Source organism: Gossypium hirsutum, chromosome A02, assembly GCF_007990345.1.
Source record: "Gossypium hirsutum isolate 1008001.06 chromosome A02, Gossypium_hirsutum_v2.1, whole genome shotgun sequence".
NCBI lineage: Eukaryota > Viridiplantae > Streptophyta > Magnoliopsida > Malvales > Malvaceae > Gossypium > Gossypium hirsutum.
In genome coordinates this window covers 39,284,809-39,300,026 of record NC_053425.1, presented here as the reverse complement: position 1 = coordinate 39,300,026, position 15,218 = coordinate 39,284,809, and positions in this window count along the sequence as shown.

Sequence of the window (15,218 nt, the reverse complement as noted above, 5' to 3'; positions counted from 1 at the left end):
GGTCATTGTTTTCTGGCCGGTTTGATGTTGTTGCCGTTTAATGAATTTGATGTCATACTGGGTATGGATTGGTTGACACTACGTGATGCTATAATAATTGTAGACAGAAAGTTATGGAATTGAAATGTGAAAACGGTAAGATTCCTTGGGTTGAATCAGATGATGCAGATAAGTCGCCAATGGTAATTTCTTTAATGGCTGCTCAGAAATGTATGAGAAAAGGGTATGAAGCTTATTTGGCATACATATTGAATACAAAGGAATCCAAATTGAAAATCGAATCAGTGCCAGTTTATGGGAGTATGCGGATGTATTTCAGAGGAATTGCCAGGTTTGCCTCCAATTAGAGAAGTTGAATTCGGTATTGAGCTAATGCCAAGGACAGCACCTATCTCTATTGCTCCGTACAGTATTGCCCCGACTGAGCTGAAAGAATTCAAGTCATAGTTGTAAGAGTTGATTGACAAAGGTTTTGCAAGACCAAGCTTTTTACCATGGGGTACTCCCATATTATTCGTGAAAAAAGAAGGACGGTTCCATGAGATTATGGATTGACTACCGGTAACTCAATAAGGTGACAATAAAAAATAATTATCCTCTTCCAAGGATTGATAGCTTGTTTGACCAGCTGAAAAGAGTAACATGGTTCTCTAAGATAGACTTGAGATTCGGATATTACCAGTTACGAGTTAAGGAGCTAGATGTACCGAAGACTACTTTTAGAATGAGGTATGACCACTACGAGTTTCTTGTTATGCCATTTGGATTAACGAATGCTCCTGCCGTGTTTATGGGTTTAATGAACCGGATTTTTTTGGCCATATTTGGATAAGTTGGTTGTGGTGTTCATCCATGATATTTTGATTTATTCTAAAGATGAGGCAGAGCATGCCGAGCACTTGAGAATGGTATTGCAGACTTTCAGGGGTAAGCAGTTGTATGCAAAGTTTAGTAAGAGTGAGTTTTGGCTTCGAGAGGAAGGATTCTTGGGCCACATTGTTTCAGGAGATGGTATCCGAGTTGATCCCAGTAAGATCTCTACTATTGCTGACTGGAAGCTGCCAAGGAATGTAATTGAAGTTAGGAGCTTATTGGGTTTGGTCAGTTATTACAGACGGTTTATGAAAGGGTTCTCCATGATAGTCACTCTTATGACGAGATTACTTCAAAAAGATGTCAAGTTTGAATGGTCAGAAAAATGTCAGCAGAGCTTTGAGAAATTGTCTAAAACCCCTAACTCGTATCCGTCGCCAAACTAGGGTTAATGGCGTTACTAGAAAAATCAGAATATTTTACAAACAATTCATATACATCATTCACATTCATAGTCAAACATTATCATAGAGTCCCTTATATTGGTCATCGAGACCTTAAACATGCAATAAAAAGGGGTCAGGACTAAACCGAGCTCATTCAAAATTTCACGAATCTTAAGCATTTTTCAAAGTTGTACAGGTCACATGCCCATGTGAACAGGCCGTGTACCTCACACGACTTTAGACACGCCCGTATGTCTAGGCCGTGCCAAAATAGGGCATACATACTGACTTGTCCACACGGCCACAAGACACACCCGTGTGTCAGGTCGTGTGAAAATTAAGGAGGCTACTGACTTAGATCACAAGGTCAGTCACACGCTCGTGTGTCTATCCCATGCTCGAAACTAGCTCGGCCACAGGGCCTAGCACAGGTCCGTGTGTACGACCGTGTGGTCTCCTCAGGCTCATTTCGAAATGGCCCTTGAGCAACATGGTTGAGACACACACCCGTGTCTTTACCCATGTGAGCAAAAATAGGCCATTTATAAGGCCAACTTGCCACTCATTAAAGGTCTTCCCTACAATCATCAAATTGGCACCAATTGCACACCAAATATCAACCATTTCATAATCAAAACATTCAATATTCATGGCAAATCATTGTCAACCAATCTCATGTTCATAATATATACCAATTCATGTCATTCCATAAGCCAAAATATTTCAAAACATATGGTTTATAACCTTGATACATTTCATCTATTCTCATACCAAATCCTTACCCAATTCTAAAATATGCACATACTAAAACTTACCAAATTGATCATTTCTTTTGCCCAACCAAATGCACATCATAATGGCACATTTTGTATCACATATTTCATACCAAGAAATCATTCATATACACAACCATAATCCAGCCAAATCACATGGCTAGATATATACATCACAAAACATAATCAAAGTAGTTCTAGCCCATACATGCCATACTTTTATATTCATAATGTCAAAAGGTACCAAAATAAGGTTTGATAGTGTGGTGATGATCCTCGACGATCCTCGAGCTTCCGATAGCTTTGATATCCATAAAAAAATTGAAAAACACACAAAGTAAGATTTCAAAAGCTTAGTAAGCCATATACAAATAAACAAAACATCCAAAACATGAAAGCACAATCAAATTACATATACTCTATGGCCAAATACTATCTCAAACCACATAATTCATATACATTTAACATATTCCTAATTCATTTGCACATACAACATATTTTCTCATACTTGGAACATATATCATCACTTGTACATATTCTTACCTTTTATTCTCAAAAATAGTATACATTTCGAACGTACCTGAATTGAATACACATCTCATATAGTCATTCATTTCTCAGAAAGCCTGTTGAGCCGTTCGAAATCATAAGGATACGCAGATAGCTCGGAAAGCTCATACAATGCCAACGTCCCAGACGTGGTCTTAGATGTAATCAAATATCGATGTCACTATCCCAGACAAGGTCTTACATGAAATCAAATATGATGCCAATGTCCCAGACGTGGTCTTACACGTAATCATAAGTTGATGCCAACGTCCCAGACATGGTCTTACACGATAATACATATCAGATCCTATGTCATGACATATGTATCCTAACTATTCCTAAGGTTCGTACGGGGCTTTTCGGACGTCGAAAATTTGTCGATACTTTGTCAGATGTCTCATTTTTCTCAACTCATATATTCATTCATCATAGTTCAATAGCATATAATAGATAGTAATTCAATTCATAACACATTTAGTTCTATATAGACTTACCTCGTACGGGTATGAACAAAAACGAACGGCTATTCGACGACTTTCGACTTTCCCCAATCTAATGACGTTTTCTTTGGTTATTGATCTATATAAATTCAAATTTAACTCTTTTATTCACCAAATCATTCAAATCAATCCACAAACACACATTTAGGGCATTTTACAAATTAGCCCTCATATTTTCATATTTTGACAATTTAGTCCTTAATCACAAAAATCACAAAATACACAAAATTTGCATATACTTATGCTTAGATGAATATTCATAGCACTCATACAAGTCCACATATTTTGTTTATTTCACATTTTAGTCCCTCAATTTACAAATTTCACAATTTAGCCCAAATTACAAAAACTTATCAAAAATTCAAAGACAAAACTTAGTAATCTAACACATATCATTAATGTACTATCATCAAACTTCATAAAGCTCATAGTTTCATCAATGGCATAAATCAAAATCATCAAAAAAATCAAAAATTGAGACATGGGCTTGATAGTATACAAAGCAACAATTACAAAAACGTAGAATTTATCAAAAACTGAACAAAATCCATACCTTAATCACCAAATCAATGTGCCGAACCCTAAAACTCTTTTTATTTCTCTTTTATTTGGTGTTTTTCAGCAAAGATGAGTAAAAATGAAGCATAATTCATATTTTGTTTAATTTAATTAACATAATATACTAAATACCAATTTTGTTGTTTTATTAAACCATTTAATAAACCATTATATTAAGGCCATAATTGTCCACTCATACTTTCAATGGTCTAATTGCATCATAAGTTCCTCTCCTTAATAAGATAAATCAATTAAAAACTTTAATAAACAGCAGACAACTTTTACATTTTATGCGATTAGATCCTTTTATCAAATTAAGCACACAAATGATCGAATTTTCATACGAAACTTTCATATGTAAATTCCCATATTTAAGCACAGAAAATAATATTTTAATATTTTTCTCACTCGAATCTGTGGTCTCAAAACCACTATTACAACTGGGGTCTAAACCGGACTATTACAATTCCCCCCCTTAGGGATTTTCGTCCCCGAAAATCTTACCGTTGAATAGATTTGGATATTGTTGTCTCATAACATCTTCAGACTCCCACATAGCCTCTTTAACACTGTGTCGATGCCACATTACTTTTACTAACGAAATTTTCTTATTTCGTAATTCTTTAATCTCACGAGCTAAAATATGAATCGATTCTTCATCGTAGCTCATATCAGACTGAATCTCAATCTCAGATGGATGAATCACATGTGAAGGATCAGATATATATCGTCGAAGCATCGATACGTGAAATACATTGTGAATCTTTTCTAGCTCTGGTGGCAACAACAATCTATATGCAACCGGTCCAATACGCTCAATAACCTCATACGGCCTGATGAACCTCAGACTCAATTTTCCTTTTCTGCCAAATCGGAGTACTTTTTTCCATGGTGAGACTTTCAAAAACACTTTATCAGCAATTTCAAATTCAATGTCTTTTCGTTTTAAATCCACGTAAGATTTCTGACGATTGGAAGCTATTTTCAGACTATCTCGGATCACTTTTACTTTTTGTTCAGTCTCTTTTATCAAATCAACTCCGTGAATCTTATTCTCACTGAGTTTAGTCCAATACAAAGGTCTATGACATTTGCGACCATATAAGGCTTTGTACAGTGCTATTTTGATGCTCGATTGAAAACTGTTATTATAAGTGAATTCAATCAAAGGTAAATACTGTTTCCACGTACCTTCAAACTCAAGAATGTAACATCTCAACATATTCTTGAGAATTTGTATAATCCGCTTGGATTGACCATCCGTCTACGGGTGAAAATCAATATTGAAGTGCAATTTCGTACACAATGCATCTTGCAATTTTTTCCAAAATCGCGATGTGAATCTCGATTCTCTATCTGACACAATAGATAATAGCACACCATGCAATGTCACAATATAAGAAATGTATAACTCAGCTAACTTATCAAGTGAGTAATCGAATGGTACCGAAATAAAATGGGTTGATTTCGTTAATCGATCAACTACAAATTAGATTGCATCTTTCTTTCTTGGAGATAGGGGAAAACCCAAAACAAAATCCAGCGTCACTCTATACCATTTCCACTCCGGAATCATAATCTGCAGCACCCCAAACCCGGCTTAGACGTTACCACCAAATCTGGCGTGTCGCATTGAAGTGTTACTAAAAAGACATGTTTTAGCTAAAGTCTTTCTTAGTGTTTAAAGAATATCCTCGTTATAGATTAAAATGAATAGAAGCTGTGCACCAGGCAGGATGCCAGAAAAGGGGAGGTGAGTCAATTAGACTACTTAAGTACCTAGCTCTCCATGGATCCAATCCTAGACATGCATACAACTATTTTCACACTTTAACCGAGTGCTTGTTCATGGAAACCGATTCGTTTAAAACCATTTTAAAAGGTTATTAATTTTGAAAACATTTTCATTGCGGAAGCTGTAACGCCCCCACGCCCGAGACCATCAACGGAGTCTAGCTTAAGGGGTTACCGAACATAATTTATCAATTTAAGAACTTCAAATCATTTGTTTCTACATTCACAGCTTTCTAGCTACTCGCGTCACAGTTACAAGAAAAATCATATATCGAGTTACGAAACTCAAAATCAAGATCCGTGAATTTTCCCTGAATCTAGACTCATATATCTATTTAAAAATTTTTTTCTAGAATTTTTTATTGGGCCAATTAGTACAGTTTATTAATTAAAGTATCCCCTGTTTCAGGGTTCAACTGCTCTGACCTCTGTGTATTACGAATCAGATATATCTCTATAAAAAATTTCAATGACTATGAGGTTTGTTTCTATTAAAACTAGACTCAATAAAGAATCTTTACATATAAATAAAAACTCCATAAGTGAACTCGGACTCAACTCAACGAGTTCGGATGCTCAACCATCCTAGTGAATGTCACTTGTATCCTAATCTATTCCTAATGTTCAAACGGGATTTTCCTCGAACACATATCCTTGCCATCTTCCGTAAAATACCAAAACCAATACTCGGTAGTACTTTATATTTAACAATTAATACACATAATTTGCATTTTATTCGAAAATAACCACAAAGCATATATTTCATAATAAAAATCAGCATATCATATAATTAACATCAATAACTTAAAAATAACAATTATGCTACATAATTTACACATGAACTTACCTTGGTACCAAAATATAAAGATTTTGCAATTTAGTCCACAATCTTTTCTTTTCCTCGATCACGACTTGAATCTCATTTTTCTTGATCTATAATACCAAATTAATCTTATTTAATACATACATTCATCAAAACAGTATTTAATACGAACTTTAAAAAATTACACTTTTGCCCCTAAACTTTTGCATAATTACACTTTTTCCCCTAGGCTCGGGAATTAAACTTTATTCCTTATTCTTATGTTTTATAACATGCTGATCACTTTTCCCTTCTATGGCAACATCAAATTCTCTCTCTAACATATACTTGTGACTATTAGGTATTTTTGCCTATTAAGCCCTTTTACTCGTTTTCACTAAAAACCGAGTAGCACAAGTTGTCTAACATAATTTAAAACCCCATATTCTATCATAAAACATCAAAGTACACAAATTTCACCTATGGGTATTTTCCAAATATAAACCCTAGGTTGAATTATTGCTAGCATAAGCTTAATCGAGCTTCCGGGATTCCAAAAACGTAAAGAACATTAAAAACGGGGCTTGGAATCACTTACTATGGAGCTTGGAAGCTTGAAACAAACCCTAGCTATGGAGAACCCTTGAAATTTCTTCCTGATGAAGAACATGGACAAAAATTGGCTTTTAATTTTGTTTTTAATTCATTTTAATAACTAAATGACCAAAATACCCTTACTACTAAACTTTCCAAAAATTCCTTCCATGTCCTAATTTTGTCCATGAACTTAAAATTGGTCAAATTGCTATTTAAGACCTCCTCATTAATATTCCAAAACAATTTCATACTAAAAACTTCTAGAATGCAAGTTTTGCAACTTATTCGATTTAGTCCCTACTTTCAATTTAAGCACTTTAGGCATAGAATTTCATCACGAAATTTTCACACAATCATGCAATCATATCATAAACATCAAAATCATTGTAAAATAATTATTTCTATCTCAGATTTGTGGTCACGAAACCACTATTCCGATTAAGCCCTAATTCAGGATATTACAACTCTCCCCCCTTTTAAGGATTTTCGTCCTCGAAAATCTTACCGGTAAATAGGTGTGGGTATTGGTTTCTCATAGTTTCTTCAGGTTCCCATGTAGTCTCTTCTACCCCATGCTTTTGCCACAACACTTTTACAAGTGCAACACTTTTATTTCTTAGTTGTTTGACTTCTCGAGCTAAAATCTTAATCGGTTTTTCTTCATAAGTCATATCCGGTCGCAGTTCAATTTCTGTCGGTGAAATTATATGTGAAGGATCCGAACGATACCGACGTAACATAGATACGTGAAACACATCATGAATCTTCTCTAATTCGGGTGGTAACGCTAGCCGATATGCTACCGGTCCAACTTTTTCAATTATTTCATACGGTCCAATAAAATGCGGACTTAACTTGCCCTTTCGTCCAAATCTAAGGACTTTCTTCCATGGAGACACTTTCAAAAATACCTTATCACCAACTTGAAACTCCATTTCCTTTCATTTCAAATCCGCATAAGATTTCTGTCTATCTGAAGCAGCTTTCAAACAATCTCGAATCACTTTCACCTTTTCTTCAGTTTCTTTTATTAAATCAACTCCATAAATCTGATTTTCCTTGAGTTCAGTCCAATACAATGGCGTCCGACATTTACGACCATATAATGCTTCATAAGGTGCCATCTTCAAACTTGTCTGATAACTATTATTATAAGCAAATTCTATCAACGGTAAATACTTTTCCCAACTACCTTGAAATTCCAATACACAACATCTGAGCATGTCTTCAACAATCTGAATTACTCTCTTTGATTGTCCATCAGTTTGTGGATGAAAGGCAGTGCTGAAATTTAACTTTGTACCTAATGCTTCTTGCAACTTTTGCCAAAACCGTGAGGTAAACCTCGGATCTCTATCCGAAATGATTGACAAAGGTATCCCATGAAGTCTAACAATCTCTCTAATATACAATTCAACCAACTTATTAAGAGAATCATCTATACGTACCGGAATAAAATGAGCCGATTTAGTCAGTCTGTCAACTATTGCCCAGATGGGATTTTTCTTCCTTGGAGTTAACGGCAACCCTGATATAAAATCCATAGTAATCCGATCCCATTTCCATTCAGGAACCATAATAGGCTGGAGTAATCCCGAAGGTACTTGGTGTTCAGCTTTCACTTGTTGACAAACTAAGCACTTTGATACAAACTCGGAAATATCTCTTTTCATTCCACACCACCAGTACATTTTCTTCAAGTCATTATACATCTCCGTACTGCCCAGATGAACCGCTAAACAACCATTATGTGCTTCATGCAAAATCTTTTGAATCAACTCATCATTTTTCGGTACACAAATCTGATTTTCAAACATCAAACAACCATCAGAACCTATTCTGAAATCTGATCCCGTATCAGCTTCACACTGTTTTCTTTTGGCTAGCAAATCTTGATCATTTTTTTGAGCTTCAGAAATCTCTTGTAAAAACATTGGTCTTGCTCTTAACTCAGCTAGAATCGAACCGTCATCTGAAATTTTCAACTGAGTGTTCATAACTCTCAAATCAAACAACAACTTTCTGCTTAAAGCATCGGCAACCACATTCGCTTTTCTCGGATGATAATCGATAACAAGCTCGTAATCTTTCAATAACTCCAACCATCTTCGCTGTCTCAAATTCAAGTCTTTTTGTGACATCAAGTATTTAAGACTTTTGTGATCGGTATATACTCGGCAATTTTCACCATACAAATAATGTCGCCAAATCTTCAAAGTAAATACCACCGCAGCCAATTCCAAATCGTGAGTAGGATAATTCTTCTCATAAGGTTTTAACTGTCTCGAAGCATAAGCCACCACTTTTCCTTCTTGCATGAGTACACACCCTAAACCATTTAGAGAAGCTCACTATACACCACAAATTCTTTACCTGATTCGAGTTGTATCAACACTGGTGCTTCAGTTAATAACTTTTTCAATTCTTCGAAACTCTGTTGACATTCTTCCGTCCATTCAAATTTAACATCCTTTCGGAGTAGTCTAGTCATAGGAGCAGCAATTATAGAAAATCCATTTACGAACTGCTGATAATACCCAGCTAGCCCCAAGAAACTTCTAACTTCAGTTACGTTTTTCAGTGGTTTCCAATCAACAATGGCTGAAATTTTTCTAGGATCAACCCGTATACCATCACCTGAAACAATATGACCCAAAAATCCAACTTCCCGGAGCCAAAATTCACATTTACTAAACTTAGCACACAGCTGCTTATCTCTCAAAGTTTGCAAAACTATCCTCAAATGCTCAGCATGCTCTGTCTCATCTTTTGAATAAATTAAAATATCATCTATAAACACCACAACAAATCTGTCCAAGTATGGCCGAAATATGCGATTCATTAAATCCATAAACAGAGCAGGAGCATTTGTCAACCCGAATGGCATAACGAAAAATTCATAATGACCGTACCTTGTTCTAAAAGCAGTTTTAGGCACATCTGACTCTTTTACTCGCAGCTGATAATACCCAGATCTCAAGTCAATTTTGAAAACCATGTCGCTCCTTTTAGCTGATCAAACAAATCATCAATTCTCGGCAACGGATACTTGTGTTTGATTGTCACCTTGTTTAACTGCCGATAATCAACACATAATCTCATAGAACCATCCTTCTTTCTCACAAATAACACGGGAGCACCCCAAGGTGAAAAACTCGGTCTCACAAAGCCTTTATCAGTCAACTCTTGCAACTGTGACTTTAATTCTTTCAACTCTGTTGGTGCCATTCTATATGGAGCAATCGAGATCGGAGCTGTTCCCGGTATTAAATCAATATCAAATTCTACTTCCCTGACTGGAGGCAAACCCGGTAATTCTTCTGGAAATACGTCCGCAAATTCACACACAACCGACACTGATTCAACTTTCTTTTCAACTTCTTTTGTATTAATTACGTACGCCAAATAAGCTTCATAACACTTTCTCAAATATCTCTGAGCCGACATCGAAGAAATCATACTAGATAATGCCTCTGATTTGTCTGGCTCAACCCGCAGATTTTCACCACTTTCACACTTTAATTCTATAACCTTTTCTTCGCAATTTATTATAGCATCATGCAATGTCAACCAATCCATACCCAAAATAACATCAAATTCATCAAACGGCAACAACATCAAGTCGGCCAGAAAGTAATGACCCCGAATCATTAAAGGGCATTTCTTGCTTACTTTATCAACTATCACGCATTTGCCTAACGGGTTCGACACTCTAATCATAAATTCTGTGTTCTCAATAGGTATATTCATACTAGACACCAGTTTAATGCATACGTATGAATGAGTAGAACCAGGATCAATCAAAGCAATAACATTAATATCATAAAGAGAAAATGTACTGGTAATCACATCGGGTGAGGAGGCATCTTCACGCGCTTTAATAGCATAAGTTCTAGCCCGAGCTCTTCCCTCAGATCTAACTACTGCATCTCTGGCTACATTCTTACTGCTTGTTTCACTTCCAGATTTTCTCGGATACCTTCCCCTCGAGTTTGCACCACTAGCTTTTACATTCTGAAATTTTTCTTTCTCAGCTCTCTCTGGGCAGTCTCTAATAAAATGATCCGGAGAACCACATCGAAAACATCCATTTGCTCTGCACGGTCCAAAATGATTTCTACCACACCGCTGGCACTCGAGTTTAACAAATCTCAAGTTCCCTACACTGGCTGCAGAAGTATTCTGAGATTTAGGACTCACATTCAGCTTCTTAAAATTTCCATATGATTGCCCAGCTAAAACTTGGGAATGAGGATTCATATTTATTGACTTTCTGGGTTTCTATGAAGGTGCCTTACTCATTGGCCTTTTCTTCCAATTTCGTGTCTCAGCCTCTACCTTCCTCTTCTCTTTAAGTAGTTCTTCAGCCTTACAAGCTCGATCAACTAGAACTACCATTTCTTTCAGTTCAAGGATCTCGACAAATACTTTAATGTCTTCGTTGAGCCCGTCTTCAAATCGTCGGCACATATTGGCTTCTGTAGGAACATATTCCCTAGCTTACTTACTCAATCGAACAAACTCTCTTTCATATTCTGAGGCTGTCATATTACCTTGCTTCACCTCAAGAAACTCTTTACATTTCTGATCAATAAATCTTTCACTAATATATTTCTTCCGAAACTCTTCTTGAAAGAATTCCCAGGTTACCCTTTCTTTCGGTACCACCGAAATCAAAGTCTTCCACCAATTATAGGCTGAATCTCTCAACAAAGATGTAGCACATTTCAAACATTCTTCAGGTGTACAAGATAATTCATCAAATACCCAGATAGAAATTTCAAGCCAGAACTCTGCTTTCTCTGCATCATCATCAATATTTGCTCTAAATTCTTCAGCCCCTTGTTTACGAATTCTATCAACGGGGGTTCTGTGAAATTTTATCATATCCACTCATTGAGGCATTGGAGGCATAGGTTGAGGAATTGGGGGAGGTGGGGGAGGTCGTACATTTGGGTTCGTACGAACGAACTCAGTGTACCATGCACTCATCATTTGGAGAAAGGCTTCCCGATCCCTTTCTCCTCGTCCCTGACCAACAGTAGGAGGTGGGTTTTCAGTCGGCGCTGCCCCTTCAGCCGGAGCTGGCGCATTACTCTCTATTTCATCTGCCACAGCTGGATCGGGATCCATTTACTATATAAAAATCATTTAAAAAGGTCAGAAGTCGTCACACTGTCACAATTCATACATATGGCATGTATAGCAAAATCCGTACATACAACACGTAGTCCGAGAACGAACTAAACCTGCTCTGATACCACTAAATGTAATGCCCCCACACCCAAGACCATCACCGGAGTCGAGCTTGAGGGGTTACCGAACATAATTTATCAATTTAAGAACTTCAAATCATTTGTTTCTACATTCACAGCTTTCTAGCTACTCGCGTCACAGTTACAAGAAAAATTATATCTCGAGTTACGAAACTAGAAATCAAGATCTGTAAATTTTCCCTGAATCTAGACTCATATATCTATTTACTAATTTTTTTTCTAGAATTTTTTATTGGGCCAATTAGTACAATTTATTAATTAAAGTATCCCCTATTTCAGGGTTCGACTGCTCTGACCTCTATGTATTACGAATTAGATATATCTCTATACAAAATTTCAATGACTATGAGGTTTGTTTCTATTAAAACTAGACTCAATAAGGAATATGTACATATAAATAACAACTTCTAATTATTTTATTAAAATTTATTATAAATTTTTAAAGTCAGAACAGGGGATCCAAAAATCACTCTGGCCCTGTTTCGGAAAAGTTTAAATATCTCATAAAATATAATTTATATTCCTGTTTTGTTCAATCCATATGAAAATAGACTCATTTAGATTCAATTTCATAACTTACTCATCATTTATTTCCATTTATACTATTTTTAGTGATTTTTAAAATTCATGTCATTGCTGTAGCAATATTCTGTTTTAAGGCAAGTTTCATCTTTCCATGAATTTTTATGAACTAGATAACCTGTTAAACGTCCATGATATCAAACATGATCTAAATTAGCCATCACCATGACTTATCAATATCAAACATTTTCACAACCAAACATGGTCATATCATAAAATTATTTACACAAAATAGGTATATTGCTATACATGCCATACTTAAGTAGTTGTACAAGCCATTTACCAAGATAAAAGTCCTTTGGATAGTGTGATCGAACCTTCGACCCATCCCGATTCTCGAGCTGGCTTGTTCAAAACTACAGTGAATGAAAAGGAAGGAGTAAGCATAAATGCTTAGTAAGTTCATATGTAAATAACAAGTAACATAACAATACAAATATACCAAACAACTTTAGCATGGTACCACCAAAACATATATCACATCTTTAAACATCATTCATCATCTTACCACCTTATCGTTGTTGTATCTATTTTCAACCCGAGGGTTAAGAACATACCTGTCCAAAGTGTCCATTTCACAACACTTACCCAAAATGTCACTTATATCTTAAGTGCTCTTCCATTAAACTAGAAATTTCACCCGTTGAACACATCGGAATATAACTCAGATACATGGATAATTTGCACATAAGTGCCTCATATGTAATCAAGAAATCATGTAACCTGCCCCTAAGTGAACTCGGACTCAACTCAACGAGCTCGGGCGTTCGCATCCATAAATGAACTCGGACTCAACTCAACGAGTTCGGATGCCTAGTTACATCTCACGAACTCGGACTCAACTCAACGAGTTCGGACATTCGCATCCATAAGTGAACTCGGACTCAACTCAACGAGTTCGGATGCTCAACCATCCTAGTGACATGTCACTTGTATCCTAATCTATTCCTAATGTTCAAACGGGATTTTCCTCGAACACATATCCTTGCCATCTTCCGTAAAATACCAAAACCAATACTCGGTAGTACTTTATATTTAACAATTAATACACATAATTTGCATTTTATTCGAAAATAACCACAAAGCGTATATTTCATAATAAAAATCAGCATATCATATAATTAACATCAATAACTTAAAAATAACAATTATGCTACATTATTTACACATGAACTTACCTTGGTACCAAAATATAAAGATTTTGCAATTTAGTCCACAATCTTTTCTTTTCCTCGATCACGACTTGAATCTCGTTTTTCTTGATCTATAATACCAAATTAATCTTATTTAATACATACATTCATCAAAATAGCATTTAATACGAACTTTAAAAAATTACACTTTTGCCCCTAAACTTTTGCATAATTACACTTTTTCCCCTAGGCTCGGGAATTAAACTTTATTCCTTATTCTTATGTTTTATAACATGCTGATCACTTTTCCCTTCTATGGCAACATCAAATTCTCTCTCTAACATATACTTGTGACTATTAGGTATTTTTGCCTATTAAGCCCTTTTACTCGTTTTCACTAAAAACCGAGTAGCACAAGTTGTCTAACATAATTTAAAACCCCATATTCTATCATAAAACATCAAAGTACACTAATTTCACCTATGGGTATTTTCCAAATATAAACCCTAGGTTGAATTATTGCTAGCATAAGCTTAATCGAGCTTCCAGGATTCCAAAAACGTAAAGAACATTAAAAACGGGGCTTGGAATCACTTACTATGGAGCTTGGAAGCTTGAAACAAACCCTAGCTATGGATAACCCTTGAAATTTCTGCCTAATGAAGAACATGGACAAAAATTGGCTTTTAATTTTGTTTTTAATTCATTTTAATAACTAAATGACCAAAATACCCTTACTACTAAACTTTCCAAAAATTCCTTCCATGTCCTAATTTTGTCCATGAACTTAAAATTGGTCAAATTGCTATTTAAGACCTCCTCATTAATATTCCAAAACAATTTCATACTAAAAACTTCTAGAATGCAAGTTTTGCAACTTATTCGATTTAGTCCCTACTTTCAATTTAAGCACTTTAGGCATAGAATTTCATCACGAAATTTTCACACAATCATGCAATCATATCATAAACATCAAAATCATTGTAAAATAATTATTTCTATCTCGTATTTGTGGTTACAAAACCACTATTCCGATTAAGCCCTAATTCAGGATATTACAGAAGCTTTGCCATGTTATCGCGATATTTTGAAATCAAGTAACCTTTTTAAAACGCGCCCTAGAGCTATTAAACTTCAACAATTAAATCAATATCATGCCTAAGCTAACAAAACATACTTAAACAATTACAAATAATTAAAGCGGCCTTATTACAACTTAAAACCCAAAGCAATTAAAGAAAATAAGTGCTGATCAAAACACATGAAAAAATCTGAATTTGCAGAACATGTGGCCACTCCGAATCCCTCATGGCTCCAAGTCCACTATGGTTGGGGATTACCTGCATGGATGGAAACAAGGGGTGAGTTTGGAAAACTCAGTGTATAAAATAACCC